At 44.5% G+C, this 6,235-nt stretch overlaps 1 non-coding gene across 1 annotated transcript; it reads right to left on the reverse strand.

Annotated features, from left to right (window-relative positions):
• Positions 1–4,471: 4,471 nt before the first annotated feature.
• TRNAG-CCC (transfer RNA glycine (anticodon CCC)) lies at positions 4,472–4,544 on the reverse strand. Its single transcript has one exon. It is a non-coding gene; the product is annotated as a tRNA-Gly (tRNA).
• Between the last annotated feature and the right edge of the window lie 1,691 nt (positions 4,545–6,235).

Consider the following 6,235-nt stretch of genomic DNA (forward strand, 5'->3'; position numbering starts at 1 on the left):
CATTTCTATTTCCATGAAATGTGTTTTTCCATCCCCTCACTTTCAGTCTGTGTCTGTCTTTCACCCTGAATTGAGTCTCTGGTAGGCAGCATATTGCAGATTCTTGTTTTTTCATCCAGTCTGCCACTCTTTGTCTTTTGATCTGAGCATTTAGTCCATTGACATTTAAAATACTTATTGATAGGTGTATACTTATTGCCATTTTAATCTTTGTTTTCCCGTTGTTTTTGTAGTTCTTCTTTGTTCATTTCTTCTTCTTTTTGTTTTTCCTTTTGTGGTTTGATGATATTCTTTTGTAGTATGATTGAGTTCCTTTCTTTTTGGTTTTTGTGAATCTCTTGTATGTTTCTGATCTGTGGTTACCATGGAGTTCAAGTATATTGACCCATAACTGTATCTACTTGCTTTAAACTGATAGTCATTCAAATTCAAACACATTCTAAAAGATCTACATTTTTATACTCTTCTCCCCCACATTTTGTGATTTTGACATCCTATTTTACAACTTCATGCTTATCCTTTTACTGTTTATTGTAGTTATAAACACTTTTACAAATTTTTAATTGTTTTTAAATCTATGTACTGTCTTATTTAAGTAATCTTCAATTCTTACTATATATTTGCCTTTCTTATTGTGATTTTCCCTTTCCTATAGATTCTTGCTTCTTTTCTATTTAGAGAAGACCCTTCAATGTTTCTTTTAGGGTAGCTTTAGTATTGTTGAGTTCTTTTAGTTTTTGCTTGTCTGAGAAATTCATTTTCTCTCCTTCTATTCTAAATGATAATCTTGCTGGGTAGAGTATCCTAAGTTGCAGGTTTTTCCCTTTCAGGACTTTGAATATATCATGTCACTCCCTTCTGGCCTACAAAGTTTCTTCAGAGAAATCAACTGATAGCCTTATAGGGGTTCCCCTGTAACTGTCTCTTTGTTTTCCTCTTGCTGCTTTTATTTATTTATTTGCCATGCTGCACGGCTTGTGGGATCTTAGTTCCCAGACCAGGGATTGAACCCAGGCCACAGCAGTGAAGGTGCCAAGTCCTAACCACTGGACCACCAGGGAATTCCCTCTCTTGCTGCTTTTAGAATTCTCTCTTTAACTTTTGCCATTTTAATTATGCTGTGTTTTAGTGTGGGTCTATTTGGGTTCATTTTGTTTGGGACCCTCTGTGCTTCCTGTTCCTGGATATCTGTTTCCTTCTTTAGGTTTGGGAAGTTTTCAGCCATAATTTCTTCAAATACATTTTCAATCCCCTTTTCTCTCTCTTCTCATTCTGGAACCCTTATTATGTATATGTTGGGACGTTTTATATTATCCCATAGATCTTGTATGTTGCTTTCATTGTTTTTTCATTTGTCTTTCTGTCTGCTGTTCTGATTGGGTGATTTCCATTTTTCTATCTTCCAGATCACTTATTTGTTGTTCTATGTCATTTAGTCTGCTATTCATTGCTTCTAGATTGCTTTTTATCTTGGCAATTGAATTACCTATTTTTTATTGGTTCATCTTTGTAGTTTCTAGTTCCTTGTTACAGTGATCTGTGTTTCTATTGATAATCTTTTAAAATTCTGTTAGCATTTTTATTACCACCTTTTTTAACTTGGGTCTGATAGACTGGTGAGCTCTGTTTCATTATTTGTCCTTTCAGGGGATTTCTCTTGCTCTTTTAATTGGGAGTAGTTCCTTTGCCTTTTCATCTTACTTAGTGTTCTCTGTCTCTAAGAATTTAGGAGGAACAGTTACCTACTGTGGTCTTGAATGGGTGTTTTTATGGGGGAGCATTCCTGCATAGACTGTGTGTGTCTAATGTCTTTGGGGGGAGGGCTGGTTTTGATATGGACGCCAACCACGTCTTTCTTCAGGGTGTGCTGGCTGTTATCCCCTTGATAGGGGGTGTGGTTGGTGTGGGGGGGATTAAAGCCTGTGCAGGGTGTGCGGCAGGACTTCTTCTCTGCTCTGTAGCTGTTGCTGCCCTGTCAGGGGTAGGGTCTACTCCCCAGTTGTTGGAGTAGAAAACCTGAGGGTCAGGTTCAATCAGGCTCTGTTGTCCTTGAGTGCATGCCCTGGCCCAAACAAGGTAATTGCTGAAGCAAGTGAGGCCCATGTGCTCACAGTAGACCTATGCGCCGCCTGTGTAGGCATCTGCAGCTCTGCTCAGAAGCAGCCCAAGGTCACATCCCGTCCCCTGTTTTGTTCGTCCCAGATCTAGTGCAAGGCTGTGGTGTTGAGTAGGCTGGGGTTGCAGGGTCGGGGCATTGTGGCTGCAGGAACTGAGGTGGCTGTGCTTCCGCCTGAGATCTGGGCTGCCTCTGTGGCAGTCTTCTCCCAGGACCTGTCTGTTCCAGATCCAGTGCTAAACTGCAGTGTGGAGTGGGTGGAGCCAGGGTGCTCTGGCTGGGACGCTAACTCTGCTTGCTCCTGAACTTGCTGACAATAGCTGTCGCCTGGCCACCCGGACCGCACCCTAGGCCCCCCAGGCTGTCTATGCGTAGCTAGATCCAGTCAGTTCCCAGGGCCTGGTTGGCCTAGATCATCAAGCTGTGGTGTAGAGTGAGCAGGGCTGGGGTGTTTGCCCCATCAGATCGGGGAGTGTGGCCAGGCGGCAGCCACCAACGCAAGGCTCTTTCTGCCCTGATTGTTGGAAAGCCAGCATGTGCACACTCCTCTCAAGTAGAGTCTAGGCTTCTCCAGCCCTTCTGTCTGTCCCAGTGGTCCTCTCAGCAGCCAAGGGGGTGTGTCTCCTCCATGCAGGACCCCAGGCATGGGATGCCCAGATCGTGGCTCGACCTGCTTGCTCTCCAGGGTGAGGGTCCACCCATGTAGACCTTCTCTTCCTTTCTGATCCCTCCCAGGAGTGCAGGTCCCAAACCAGTACCTTTTTTCCATCCTACCCAGTTACGTGGAGATTTTTCTTACAGCTTTGGTTGTATAGGAGTTCTTCTGCCAGTTTCCATTTAATTTTCTGTGAGAGCTATTCCACATGTAGATGTATTTTTGATGTTTTTGTGGGGGGAGGGGAGCTCCATGTCCTCCTACTCCATCTTGAGCCCCCTCCTAATCTCCCTTTGTTAAAGTCAACCATGCAATGTGGTACAACCTAATCATTACAGTGATATGTCACCATATTCATAAGTCCCTCCCACACTCAAGGAGAGGGGATTCTACAGACTGAGGAACCCTGGGGGCCATCCGAGAATTCTGCCTATTGCAGAAAGTATACTGGAAATAGCATTCTCCCCACTGTAGTGAGGTTTTTCTTGACCACTCAATTTGAGAGTTCTATGCCTATCCAGGGTTTTGGAGAAAAAGACATATATCACTATAAAATCTGCCTAAAGGGATGCTTTTGGGCTGAGGCATTATAGCTCTCCTATTGAGATTGTAGAATGTGTTTGCTCATTATAGCAAAGATTTGTAATATAATTGGGGGTCCTATTTGTTCATTGCAGATTTTGATAGCCTGAGTTTCTTAAAAGAATCATTCACCAGAAATAAACCAGTCACAAAATGACAAATACTGTATGATTTTACTTTTTTGAGGTATGTAAAGTAGTCAAATTCCTAGAAGCAGAAAGTAGAATGGTGGTTGTCAGGGGCTGGGGGGAGGGGGAATGAGGAGTTATTGTTTGATGAGTATGTAGTTTCAGTTTTACAAGATGAAAGCATTCTGGAGCTCTGTTGCATAACAATGTGAATATACTTGACACTACTGAACTGTACACTTATAAATGGTTATGATAGTAAACGTTACATTATGTGGAGGGTTTTTTTTAACCATGGTTACAAATAAAAATAAATTTTTAAAAAATCATTCACCAAAGCTTTTTGTGATCTGAAGTATGAAAGAGCTCTTAAAAGCAGCCTTGGGATCAGGAAAAGTTACTAGGATGTCATAGTGGATATGGAGGATTTGTGTTCTCGACATCCATCCTACCCTCCTTTTCTGTGCCTTCCTGTACTGCAGGGTGTGGAAAGCTAGTGTTCCGAGTGTGAATTGGATTCTACCAGTTTGATGCTCTTGTGGATTACTTGGAGGGTGGGAGTGAGGCTGAGGCCACGTTCCATTGACAAGCATGGTCGTAGGGCAAGTAAGTTCCTGCAGTAGTTTTCCAGTGCCCAACACTAGCCCCATGAGTGTCAGTTGGCAGTTGTGGCAACCGCATACAAGTCTTCCTGACCCCTGGATCACAGCTAAAGCACCACGCTCTTGAAACCACCAGTCCCTATATAGCCTTCAACCTTTCTGGCTGAGATCAAGGTAGAGTAGCTCCCCTGGCAGGCCAGTAGTTCTGTGGTATCATTCTGAGAGTCAGTCCTGGAGGGCCAGCCCAAAGCCTGATCCTCCCCTTTTTTTTTTTTTTTTTTTTTTTTGCTGGGCCAGGTCTTAGTTGCGGCACGTGGGATCTTCGTTGTGGCATGTGGGATCTTTAGTTGCGGCACGCGGGCTCTTAATTGCAGCATGCGGGATCTAGTTCCCTGACCAGGGATCGAACCCGGGCCGCCTGCATTGGGAGTGCAGAGTCTTAACCACTGGACCACCAGGGAAGTCCCGATCCTCCCATTCTTACAACAATTTTGCAAATACCCAATACCCTGAATTAAATCCCTTTCTGCTTAAAATGGCTGGAGTGATTTCTTTTCCTGCAGCTGAACTGTAAGTGTTCATGATACGTGATGATCAGGCCAGTGGATGTTTTGGAATTTGATTATGCCATCATGTGAAGTTTTGGTGGCACCTGATGGAGGCCTTCTATGTAAATGGGACTTTGGCGGTTATTCCCATCTGCCCCGCTTTTACCCTGCTCCCTTACGCTGGGCCTCAAACCCAGCTGGACCTCTGCTGCTGCTGGGCAGTGCTTTATTTCTGTCCTTTCCCTTTTGTAGCTACTGGAAAACTTTTTTCCTCTTCTCTGTCCACCTGCCTGATTGTAGCAGACTCTAAGGCTCTCCACCCAAGGCATTTCCCCCACCTGTTCCCTGCTAACAGAGTCCAATTTTGTTTGGGCATTAGGCAAAGATCTCTTAATTTTAGGTAATATGTTTTATGATGGGTTTGTGACACAGTCTTGGCTAATAAGGGGAAGTCTCCTGGGAAGCTTCTGAAGAGAATGTTTCTTCCTGACAAGAGGCGAGAGTGAAGGAGTTTTCTCATTGCCTGACTGTCTGTGACTTCCTCTCCTAAAATAAACACGTGATGCCTGGAGCTACGCCAGCCATCTTGACACTACAAGGTAGCAAGCATGGGGAGAAAAAGTCAATAACTAAGGATGGCAGGGCAGAGTGGCTGATAGAACCAGTGCCTCCATACAATCAATGAACCATGGACAAACCTTGAAACTGCCTACCTCCAGACTTCTTGCTTGCTAAGCAGTAAAGGCCTTTGGGATATAAGCCACTATTAGTTGGATTTGGGGGTACTTGAAGCCAAAAGCCTTCCTAACTGATACCTCCAGCCCATTCCTGATAACTCTCAGCAGATGCCCTTGCCTTTGAGTTTATAGAGAAAATGAAGTCCACTTCCGCCCCCGCACCCCTGATATACAAGATTTCTTCCTCTGCTCTTGTCTCATAGCCAAGGGCCTCTTATCTGATCTGAGGCTAATCTCTCCCTTGTGTTCTGGACAACAGCTCCTCTGCAGGGACCTGGGCAGTCACCTTTCTCTCCTGCATCTTCCATCTCCTGCTCTCCCGTGGCCCCTTTCCAACTGTGGTCTTGAGTAAGCACCCAAGGCTGTGTGTACTGGACTGGGTGGACATGTCTCATCCTAACCACCAGGTAACTGCTTCTCAAGGGCCCCTTCCTGGTCCCCTGGGTGAGGCCCCGGAGGTGAAAGAAGCAAGAGGCTAAGGGCTTGGAACTGTTCTCTGACTCCAGAGTGAGCCACCGCCCGGGTCTGGGGATTGACTATGGGGTACTCAGGCCAATGCCTGCTTTCCACTGCAAGGCTTTTTTTTCCTTCTGCCTTTCCTCCTTATGTTTATTGAGAGCATATTTTCTTTATCTTTAAGGCTTTTACAGCTTTGTATCTCTGCCTCATTTTAGTATATTCTGTTGTTATGATTTATGCTGCTTTTACTGGCTCTTTACCCTCAGCACATAAACATGTTTAAGATTTCCACAGCTTAAAAAAATAAAATAAAAAACCCTTCCTTGACCCTGCATTCTCATCGAGTTTCAGCATCCTCTCTCTCTCTCTCCCCCCACCCCCTTCTCTTCGTCGTGAGCTCTTTGGGAA

Source organism: Physeter macrocephalus, chromosome 21, assembly GCF_002837175.3.
Source record: "Physeter macrocephalus isolate SW-GA chromosome 21, ASM283717v5, whole genome shotgun sequence".
In the NCBI taxonomy this organism is placed as follows: Eukaryota; Metazoa; Chordata; class Mammalia; order Artiodactyla; family Physeteridae; genus Physeter; species Physeter macrocephalus.